Raw genomic sequence first — 12,821 nt, 5'->3', positions numbered from 1 at the left:
TCTTTTCACATCATACATCAGGTAAAAGGCAAATAACCAAAATATTTAACACACTAAATTCAGTAATAAAAAAAAACGAACAAGCCCTTTAAAAATATGAAGAGGAAATGGACAAAATCTTCATGTAAGAAGATATCCAGAGGGCTGAAAGACTTAAAAAACACTGAAAGTCACTGATTATTATACGAATGCAAATAAAGACAATAATGAGTCTACTTTAAACCTGTGAGTTTAAAGAAAAGACAGAAACAAACATTGGTATGGATGTGAGAGATGAACACTATTAGACTGATGGTGGAAATGCAACTCCTCCAAGCTCTGTGGTAAATAGTGTAGAGATTTTTTCAGAACAGTAGAAATGGACCTACCCTATAACCCGGAGATTCATCTAAAGAAAACAACAGCAGATATCCAAAGAAAGCTATGCATACCTATGTTGGTAGCAACACAATTTGTAATATCCCCATTTTGGAAGAAATGTACATGCCAAATGCCAAATGATGACTAAGAAGAGTTGTGCTATACATGCACAGTGGACTACTACTCAATTGTTAAAAATGATAAAGTCATCTCCTTTGCTCATCTTAGATGGGTATCAGAGGACTCATGTTAAGTAAGATAAGCCAAAAAGAGAAGGACAAATAACTGATGGTCTCACTGATATGTAGAACTAAAACATGGAAAGAAAGGGAAAACAAAAGGTGAAACTAGCTCTGAGTGTGATGTATTGCACCAAAACAAAGGACTTTGGTAAAGGAGTTGTTGGGGAGGGTTGGAGATAGTATTGGAATCCTGGTGCATGTTGATTGAAAAGGATCTTAGGGTAAGAGTGTTTTGCAGACACCTATTACACAGATGAGAAAGGTATGTTTGTGTCAATAGCTGTACTGGCAAGCCATTACACCCCAATAAGATGACATGATAAACAAAAAGGGAAATTTTATACTATTGAGTAGCAACTCCGTATTTCTCCTTCCCTCAGCCCCTAGCAATTACCAGTATGCTCTCTGCTTTTGTATATTTTAATATTTTTGATATCTCCTAGTAGTGGGATCATGAAATCCAAAAAATATTATTCTTGATTCTAATCTGTGATAATTCTCTTCTGAGGACTACTGTAGCTTTGTGTGCTTTCCTGTATGTTAAGTATGCACATATACACACAATGAACCTATGTTTGGGTTGACAGCTCTCACTACACACACACACACACACACACACACACACACACCTGTGTTTGAAGTTTCCTGTTATATCAAAGGAGCATACTTTTATAGTCACTTATCAGTGTATAAGTCTTCAAAAACATTACCAAAACAGATGTGAAGTTTTTTGTCATTGTTTTCTCCTATGTATTTGATGGTCTCGGGTGCAATGTCCACATATTTGACTTTCTAGGAGTTGATATTTGTGCAAGGTAACATATGATAGTGTTGTTTTAAATCTATTTCGTTCACATAAGAAATCTATAAGGGCTTGGGAGATATCTGCCAAATTAACCTAAAATATCAATCAGTATGTATTTTTTTTCTTTTTCAGCTAGCTAGCAGCAACAAAAAGGAGGGATTTGAATCACTAAACAAATGTAATTTCAGTTTCTGGTACTATGCTTCTTTATTCATTTCTATTCCTTCTTTCTCTAGCCTTCTTTGATTATTATGTATTATTTTTCCTCTTTATTGTATTTCTGATTAGATTTGAGTCATGTATACTATTGTGAAAAATACCAAATTTTAGATTAGCATGCCTATATCCAAGTCCCAACCAAGCCATTTACTGACTTTGTGTTATCTTTTCATGATATACTCAACACTCAATATATTCCCATTACTCAGCACTCAATATATTCACATTTCAAAAAAATAAACATAAATCTTAAACTCTGAAAAACATGAAATAATTCAGAGAAAGGAAAGGAATAAAATTTAAATTATCCACTACAATTTTTTCATACATATCCTTCTTAATTAGTTTTAAATAAAAACTCAAATAAATCATATGTCCATAAAAATAATATATTTGATGAACTGTCTTGTGACTTGTATTTTTATTTTGATACTGTATGTTAGTAGCATGACTAGAGTATTTGTTTTTATTTTAGTCAATTGAGTAAATGATTTCTTGGTTTTCATTTTAAGTATTTCAAAAAATCACAAGAGAAAATATATTTGCATAGTTGTCCTGTAAATACATATGGAGAGGCATATATATGCAAGCCTATATTTAAGTTGAGTTCAGTTCATAAATTTTTTCTCAGACAAATGATGAGAAATAGTATTAATATTTTAAAGGTAGGAAAAATAGTAAGCAAGGTAAGTAGCAGTGGAAAAGGACAAAACAAACATAATATTCTGTTGTCTTCTTATTTCTTCATGAGCCCTTAGTGGATTTGCTCATTCCTAAAATATAATTTTAGTTTATAGCCCCAGTGTGGATATGAATATAATCTCTAGCATGTTTCTGTCTCGTAACATAATCACTCATGAGATACTAAGAGTTTATCTCTCACAGTATTTTCCAGGGAAATATAACCCTTGCTAAAGATTGGGAGGATAGGCAAAAAGAAAAAAAAAAAGTGGTCCGGAAGGTGGTGCAGTGGATAAAGCATCGGACTCTCAAGCATGAGGCTCAGGGTTCAATCCCCGGAAGCACATGTACCAGAGTGATGTATAGCTCTTTCTCTCTCTTCCTACGTTTCTCATTAATAAATAAACAAAATCTAAAAAAAACGAAAATCAGAAAAGGAAGCAAATGCCGAAGCAGATGGGAAAGAATTTAGTACATCATTTTCATTAGGACAACTATTATTCAAAACTGTCCTTTTCTTTTCCAGGTTGTTTCTTTATTTTAATATTTATTTATTTTTAAGAGGAAGAGAGAACCAGAACATCACTCTGGTGCATATGATGTGCAGGTTTGAACTTAGAATCTTATGCTTTCAAGTTCAAAGCCTTAACTATTGATCCACCTCCCGGACAATTCATAAAATGCCTCTTTTTTTTTAATTTAGCACTTTTTCTTATTTTTAATTTATTTTTATTTTATTGGGTAGAGACAGAGAAATTGTGTGAGAAAGGGGAGAGAGGTAGAAAGAGAGAATGAGAGACATCTGTAGCACTATCACACCATTTTGTGAAGACTCCCCTCTGTCACTGGGAGACCTTGAACCTGGATCATGCATAATAACTTGTGCACTCAAACTGGTGGACCACCACCCAGTCCCCATCATATATTTCTTAATGTGGGTTCCATTTCCATTATTATATATGGCTTTATTCATATTAATGTCTACTGTGACAGGTGTGCTCTCTACCATGGCTGTATTGTGAGGAAGAGATATCTCACTTGTAGATATTTTTAGAATTGTTCTCAGTTGTGAGTATGAAGTAGGGTAAGAGATGTCAAATAACTTGCATAGGTTGTGGCACACAGCACTTTCAAAGGTGCATGTGAAAGCAGGTTATAAATATTTTAAAGCAAGCCAGCACTACAATCTCAGTCTCTTCAGTTTTGTGTTTAGAAAACAGAACTTAGGTAGCACAAACTGCTTGTTAGCTTGTTTTCCTGCTGAATGGATTACTAGCCTGATGTCAACACTTATAAAAGGGAATGACTTTAAGTCCTCATGTATCTTAACACCTATAAAATTTGCAGGGACTCTTGAATCAATCTTCTATCTTTCTGTTTTACTGTCATTTAAAAACATGTGACTTCTTTTCCTGTGTGAAATTTCATGGCTGGAATAAGCAATACTTCTCTCTGATCCTACAATTCATCACTCTTGGGCTACACTGAATTCCAGTATTGGGAAATTGCTGCTTATTTCAGCAAGATAATTTTGTTTGTGAAATACCAGCTATCGTTTGGCTCTGGGGAGGGGCACTCATCAATATGAAGATTTAGATTGAATTAACATTTAGTAAAATCTTTCCTATATTTCTTCCTTGAACCCTGCCCACAACTAACAAAATAGTACTATTGAATCAGCTTCTATTTTTTTTTCCTGCTAATCTTTCTTATTGTTATCAGGCATCGCTGTCAAAATTGTGGGCTCACAGTGGTAAGTGCTCCTGAAATAAAAAGACACCTTGCTTGAATGATCTTCCACTAAAGGCCATAAGCATTTTCCAGTGTTTTCTTTTCTTTCTCTCTTTATTTTTCTACCCTTGCTTAGCAGATAGTGGTTTTAGTCTTCTGCTTCCCCTTTGCTAATATGTAGTTGGATCTCCTTATGCTTTTAATCAGAAAAATTTAATTTTTGTAGGAAGGTGTGCATGCATGACATAGCTGGTAGGATACTGATGTTGTCTATCAGTTGCTTAGAAAGTGTTGGAAGTCTGAAAACACAGTTTTAAAATTTCAATGTATTTCTAGTGAGTGCAAGAATAAAATTTCTTGTGGTCCAGGAGGTGGCGCAGTGGATAAGGCACTGGACTCTCAAGCAGGAGGGCCCAAGTTCAGTCCCTGGCAGCACATGTACCAGAGTGATGTCTGGCTCTTTGTCTCTCCTCCTATCTTTCTCATTAATAAGTAAATGAAATCTTTAAAAAAAGAATAAAATTTCTCATGCCTTTGCATTTTTCAAGCTTGATTAATTTGTGAGTCTCTCCACTTTTGAATTATAAGTTATATATAGAATAGTAATTTGGTTTTCCATTTTATTTAGGAAAATGAACAAGCATATGCATACATAACTTTTATAAACTACTTTTGAAATATGTCAAATTTACTCAAGAATACATAAGTATCTCATTCTCAGTTCATGTACCAAAGGAGACCAACCAGGGAATTCACTGCTGCCAGCACAGCTTAAAAGGAACAGACATAAAGCAAAATGTTTTATGAGAAAATTAGATCATGAGAGGCACCCCACAATGTTATTGAAGGTCTAGGATAATATATATTTATTCAGACAAAAAAAGTCCTCAAGTATAGTGAGACATAAAGATAATATAAATACTGAGACGTTGCCAGACAGATACAGAATTTTTCACTTATTTTCATCCAACATATAGAATGGGCACTAGAGATTATAATGTCTTAGATGATAGAATCAAATTAGTTATAAGTGCTTGGGTTTCTGAGAGGGACTCAAATAGTATCTTCCTTTTCCTACTAGAGTTTCAGGCTTTGAGCAGAACAAAGGGGTAGCAGACAAAAATCAATGCACCGTTCTTACTAATGTTAATTTTCAAGTGGGAGAACACTGTTAGTTTTGAAAGTCAGTGTCAAAACTAGGAATATTTATCATTTCAGACAACTTGGACAGAGATGTTTTCCACAAATATAGCTCATCCAGCAGGAAGGATGTGCATTATTGTGAGTTCCTACTTCACTCTCCTAAAAGGACTAAAGTCAGGACTGACCCAATCAAGTCTCTTTATTCATGTCAAACATAGTGATCACAGAACCCATCTCCTTTCTCAGTGATATGAATAAATGGGATAGAGAGTGTTGTGGGGAGGAGGGTGTTTTGGAAAATTGTCTTTATAGGGACAATGAAGTAAGTACAATATACTCCTCTTAGCCAAAGTAAAGAGCCATTTCCTGAGGATATGGAAGACCTCACAGTGACTCTATACTTTGGCTATACTTTGAAATCACCTGAGGAGCTATAAAATATTGATGTTCAGGTCTCATAAAATTATTATTTGATTTAGTTGGTCTGAAATTTAGTCTGAGATCATGAGAATTCTCAAAAATTTTCAGGTAATTCTAATGTTCAGTTGAATGTGGTTAGAAGAGTTTCAGAGTAGACTGTGTTAACCTGCCAAGTAGTGGATGCTACTACAATTCCATCCTGAACTACTTGGACAGATAACATTACCTCCTTAGAGCCCTACCCCAGTAACGAGAGATAGAAACAGGTGAAGAGTATGGAAAGACCTGCTAACACCCACGCTCAGCAGAGAAGCAGTTACAGAAGCCAGACCTTCTACCTCTTGCGTTTCAAAAAGAATTTTGGTTCATATTGCAAGAGGGGTAAAAAAAGGATGGACATTCAGAAGTAGCAGGTGTGACTTAGGAAAAGAAGGAGGATCATAGAAAAAAAAATTAGAAAAAAAACGAACCAATACATATAAATATAGATAGATAATTATAATTATAGAAATTATAGTCAATCCATATCTGTGATCTTGGGAGATCTACTGCAGTTTCCAATGAAGGGAATGGGGACACAGAACTCTGGCGGTGGAGAATGTGTGGAATTATATCCTGTTATCTTATAATTTTTTATATCACTAATACAAAAGTAGAAGAGAGAGAAACTTATGTATGCCTGTCTTCATAAGAGCACAATTTGTAATTGCCAGAACCTGAAAGTAACCCAGATGTCCAACATCAGACTAGTGGCTAAAAATCATGACACATATCTATGATGGAATACTACTCAGCTGTTAAAAATAATGAAGTTGTCTCCTTTGCATACTCTTGGATAAAACTTGAGGACATCATGTTGCATGAGACAAGCCAAAAAGAGAAAGACAAATTGCAAATTATGTCACTTATTAGAGGAACTTAATAAAGTAGGGACAGGGAAGGAGAGCACAAAGTGAAGCATGGACTGGACTTGGTGTACTGTACCAAAAAAAGGACTCTGAGGAAGTAGGGGGAGGGAGAAGAGGAAGAAACGTTGGTGGCCTGTTGCATAATGAAGTTTTATGCATATGCAAATGAATTCACTATAAAGTATTACCCCCCTTCAATAAAAAATGAATAAATACAAAGGAAAAAAAGAGTAGGATTGTGGATGTAAAAAATGCCTATGCATGTCTTGGCGATGTTGATATTCCCAATGCTGACACATATTATAGGTAATCAAAATTTCTCTTGAGTGAACTGATGAGATAGCAGGTCAAAGACTGTAAACTTTTTCATGTGACCTGAATTACCTTTTCTCTTCCATATTTGACTTTCAGACAAGGAACACACCTGAAATAATTTCTCCTCTACTTATTAGTTTCCTATTCTATCACCCCTCAGAACTTCACTTTATCGAAAGATCTCAAACACTTCTGTGACTATCAGAACTTGATTACCTACAATTATCTCAAATTTCTTTCATGAGAATGATGTTGAATTAGGCTGATTAACATGGAATTGTACATGGCAGAATTCTTTACACAAATGAGAATTATCTTACTCATTAAACATGGGTCTATTTGCTTTCTTTGTTGCTAGTTGCCTGTCAATCTAGAATTATCCCCAAAATCCCATCTTTCAGAAACAAGCTAAATAAGGCAGAATATAAAATCTTTAGTGACTAAGTATTTTGTGATCAACATATATTAAGATAATATTTATTTAATGTTCCTATATGCTAATTACTTATTCAGGCATATTATTATAATGAATGAAATAGTAATATGCCCTCTCTGAATACTATCATGTTACGGGAAATAGGAATGAGCTTCAATGAACAAACAAAAACATTAAGAAGATACTTTCTAATCTGGAAATGAGTTATAAAAATAATAATAAAACAAAGTGACAGAGATATCTCATTGATAAGCCATCTCCCATGGAGAGATGAACAAAGATCTTGTATTGAGAAATATTTTAAATGAAGGCTAAAATATGATAAGAAATAAGTTACTGGGAAATAAGTTCCAGACAGAATGAACAGCAAAGCAGGAGAATGCTTAGTGCCACTGAGAAATGTATAGTAGGCAAATGGTTGCAACTCGGTGACTGACTGGGCAGAATAAAATAAAATCATCCTTTTAAATTTATAGTTAAGATCATAGTAAGAGAAAGACCTAGAGGTCAGAAGTGTGTAGGGGAACTGGAAATCAGAAATGCAAATTAAACAAAAAAAGGTAGAGTTTCTGTTTCTCTGTGGTAGGATAAAGGAATGGAGAAAACTAAGGACTATGGGACTTTAGTTTTAATGACTCTATAAGTCCTAAGAGAAAAAGCAGGCAACCAGTCCATGTATGGAGGGTATTGGAGTGGATAGACTATTAGAATGCTAGAACCCATGAAACGTTCCACCTTCAGTAAAAGGATGGTCTTGTAAAAAATACAACCAAAAAACAACTGGTAGAGGAAGATAATTAATAATCAGTCCTGGCCTGGGTAATAGGGGTTGGGTTAAGACTCTGAAATTTTGTAACCAGAAATCTGCCTCCATGAAGGCCCACAGTACAAAATTTTATTATAGTGTGACCTGGGCAAGCTCAAATAAAATTAAATCAATGTGTAACTGATTATTTATATCTGTTAGGGAGCATGGAAAATATATGAGGGAAAGATTCCCAAAGGCTTCAAAGGTGTCACTATTGTTTTATTCTTAATAAAACATTATATATCATGAGTAGAAATTTATAATATTCAGTTAAAATATATATGTTAATTTAAATTATTGATATAAAATATAAAAATTATATTACCTAGTTTCTGTACTTGATACTTTAGAATTTGGTGACTCCCCACACCTATGAACAAAAAAATCTTTGGCAGGGGGGCCCAAGACATTAAATGGAGGAAGGACAGTCTCTTTGTTAGCAAGTGATATTGAAAAAATTGGAAATTTGAAAAAAAAATTGAAAATGTAAAAAAAAATTTGAAATATGTAAATGAATAAAATTGGACCACCATATATCTCTGTGCACAAAAATCAACATCAAGTGAATCAAGGACATAGAAATTAGACCAGAAACTATCAGATACACAGAAGAAAACAGAAAGACACCCTAAACTGTGGAAGATCTTTACACAGTTTAAATCAGATAAATGACTAATAACCAAAATACACAAAGAGCTCAGTAAACTCAGCACCAAAACAAAAAAATAATCCCATTATCCCATGAGGAAATGGGGTGAAGATATAGGCAGAAAATTCACTGATGAAGAGATCCAGAGGGTCAACAGATACATGAGAAAGTGCTCAAAGTTATTCATTATCAGAGAAATGTAAATAGAGACATCAGTGAGATACCACTTTACACCTGTGAAAATGGCTTACCTTAGAAAAGACACTAACAACAAATGCTGAAGAGGATGTGGGGGAAAAGGGACACTTCTGTATTGCTGATGGGAGTGTAAATTAGTACAACCCTCTGGAAAACAGCTTAAAGGTACCTCAGAACACTACAAATGGACCTACCCTATAATCCAGCAATTTCTCTTTGGGGTATTTATCCAAAGAAAACAACAGCACTTATCAGAGAGATCTATGTATGCCTATGTTCATAGTAGCATAGTTTCTAATAACCCAAACATGGAAGCAACCCAGATGCCTAAAGACAGATGAGTGGATAAAAATGGTGGTATACTTTTATTATGATGGAATACTACTCACCTGGTAAAAATGATGATGTTATTTCCTTTGCTTCCTCTTGGAAGGAACTTGAAGACACCATGTTAAGTGAGATAAACCAAAAGGAGAAGGATGAATACCAACTGATCTCACTTATAAGCAGGACTTAACCAATAGGGACAGGGAGAAAGAACACCAAGTGAAACCGGATGTACTATACCAAAGCAAAGGACTCTGGGGAACGAGGGAGAGGAAGGTAGGGAGAAAACTCTGGGATCCTGGTACATAACAAAGTTGTACACATGTGTTAATGACTGCACTACAAAGCATCAAAGGATTAAACTCTCAATTAACAAAGAAAAGAAAGAAAGAGAGAGAGAGAGAGAGAGAGAGAGAGAGAGAGAGAAAGAAAAGAAAGAAAGAAAGAAAGAAAGGAAGGAAGGAAGGAAGGAAGGAAGGAAGGAAGGAAGGAAGGAAGGAAAATTTTGTGGCCTGGAGAAATGGTGACACTGGAAAAACTGGCAACTACTAAAGATAGTAAACAGCTCACCTATGAGTACCCTTTCTTAAATTCTTACCACCTCCTTTAACAGGCTGTCACCTTAAAGAACAGCAATTATTTAAAGAATACCACCCACTCCAGAACCAAGTACCAGACAGCTAGGGAGAGCCACTATACCAAGAGCACATTGAGTTTATTCCAACTAGCCCAGCTTTAAGTGTCTCCCTAAACCTTCCCATGGATACCAGAAGAAACACTCTCATCCATATTTTGTGTCAATTTTTCCTCCTAACCTGCCCAGTTGCTATGCGTGGCCCTATATGCCCACCCCCCTCTGCCCACTTTCAGGAACTATCAATCTTTGGATTTAGAAATTATTTTTTCCAACAAGGGCAACAAAAGGGAATAAATAAATAAAATAAATATTAAAAAAAAAGAAATTATTTTTTCACTATAAATTGACCTCAACATAGCTGAGTAATAATAAAGCCTGTGGTTAAAAAATGATTAAAATTTTTATAGAAAAAATTAACCAGCTAATATTTGACCAGCAGGTTTTCACTATGTAAAATATCATACTCTAATAACAATTCTATAGCTCTACCATGGAGTGTAATTTACTCTTAACTACCAATGTGCAAATATTAATGTAACGAGATACTGAGCCACAGTAACTTTCAATTCTTTTCAAAAGCATATAAGGCCTCACCCCTCACTTTTTAAAATTCTCTTATAAGTAGAGCATAATAAGTAATATATAGAACCTGAAAGAAACCAGAGTCTAACAACAGATGTATGGCTGAGAAATTTGTGGTGTATATAGGCACAATGGAATGCTACTTAGCTGTGAAAAATGATGCATTCACCTTGTTTATCTCATCTTGGATTGAGATAAGCCCAAAAGAGAAGGAGGAATATGGGATGATCTCACTCATAGACAGAAGCTGAGAAATAAGAACAGAAGGGGACAGGGGAGTCGCTTCACAGGCAGTGAAGCTGGTCTGCAGGTGTCTATCTTTCTCTCCTCCTCTCTGTCTTCCCCTCCTCTCTCCATTTCTCTCTGTCCTATCCAACAACGACAACAACAATAATAACTACAACAATAAAAAACAACAAGGGCAACAAAAGGGAATAAATAAATAAAATAAATATTAAAAAAAAAAAGAACAGAAGGGGAAACACAAAGCACAACTTGGACTGGTTTGGTGGATTGCACCAAAGTAAAAGACTCTGGGGGAATGAGGAGCTTTCAGATTCTGGTGCACGATGGTGGAGGAAGAACTAGGCTGTGGGTGAAAGTGCTTTGCAGGAAATTGAAAAAATTTACACAAGGTTTTTCTATTTGTACAAATGTTGGATTAGTCAGAATGCATAATTCTAAACAAAATTTCAACCATGATTCTTACTTCAAAGTTGCTCGAGCCTTATTTTATAAAGAATCTAAATAGAGTTTTTGAAATCTATTCCTTCTTATATCTAATTTTCAGTATAACTTCAAGAGATTTCAACCATAGTTCTTGAGGCAGAATCCCATCAGATTTAAGATTTACCACTTGGTCCCCCACTACCAGGCATAGTTGTTTTCATATAGCTGAAATAACCGTTATTATAGTTATAGCTGTGATCGGTAGTACAAGATATATATTAGAGTATGATATACAGTCATTCCTTGACACTTTGCACTTCAACTTTGGGGCTTTACTCTATTGAGGTTTTTTTTTTTTTTTCAAATATATTCATTAAAAAGTTGATCTAGACAGTGAAAATGATATAGCACATGCGCTCAGTTGTCTGAGTCAATTATAGAACCCTGTATCACATTAAAATAAAAATTACTGGGAGTCTGGCAGTAGTGCAGAGGGCTCAACGCAGGTGGCACTAAGCGCATGGACCAACTAAGGACCCCAGTTCAAGCCCCCAGCTCCTCACCTGCAGAGAAGTCACTTCACAGGCAATGAAGCACGTCTGCAGGTGTCTGTCTTTCTCTCCCCCCTCCTCTCTCCATTTCTTTTTGTCCTATCCAACAACGACGACATCAATAACAACAATAACTACAACAATAATAAAAAACAAGGGCAACAAAAATGCAAATAAATAAATAAATATAAAATAAAAATTACTGTGCTTATGGACTGTAGGCCTATGTATTTGAGCAGCTCCCCCTCTGGCCCCTACATGCAAATTCTTCAACACCAGATTCAGCTACTCAACCACTCCTTGTGTGTGTGTTTGAAATCAGGTGTGAAGAAACCAAGCCAATCAGAGCATGTTTCTCTCATAGGCACTTCTACATCCCTACACGTCGGAAACACTGTTACTCTTCTAAGTATTTGCAATTTTTGAGAACCTTTATCTAAGCCCTATGATGGCTTCTAAACTTGCTTCTTTTTCTAAGCTTTATGAGGATGAACCTAAGCGCCAGACGAAGATACTCATCATCCAAGAGAAGGTGAAACTCTTAGATATGATCAAAGATGGCAAGAAAATTGTGGAGGTTGCCCACCACTGCGACTTGAATGAGTCTACCATTCACTCCATCGGTAAAGAAAAAAGGAACTTCTGTAAGACTACTGTTTCTTTCCACAAGGAAACAAAGCTAAAAGGGTGTTATTTCATGTCTAGAGGGCTCTAATAATGTTAAAAACCATATTTAGGAGGTCGTAAACAGGTTTTCTATGCTCTAACTACAAAGATATTTGATTTATAAATAAAGAATCCCACTTCTCAGAAATTCACTTATCTCAGTAGAGTCTGGAACTGATTAACCACGATAAAGGAGGGATAACTGTAGTCTAGAAGAGCTGATAATGTAATTAGACAAAGAGAACATATATAAATGCAGTGTTATAACATTTACCTGCCAGAACAAAACTTCTCTTAGAGAAGAACTGGGTTTTATTTTATATATTTTAAAAATATCTTGGTATTTGGGGATGGAAGATAAGACTCTAGTGACAGAAACATCAAGAGCTAAACAACAAGAGTAATGATTTAGGTACTCTGTTCTTTGAAATGGAAGGTTGAAAGTGGTAGGGAAAATAGAGATGCCAAAGAATG

Source organism: Erinaceus europaeus, chromosome 10 (genome assembly GCF_950295315.1).
Source record: "Erinaceus europaeus chromosome 10, mEriEur2.1, whole genome shotgun sequence".
Taxonomy (NCBI): Eukaryota; Metazoa; Chordata; class Mammalia; order Eulipotyphla; family Erinaceidae; genus Erinaceus; species Erinaceus europaeus.
Note: the sequence above shows the minus strand (reverse complement) of the source record.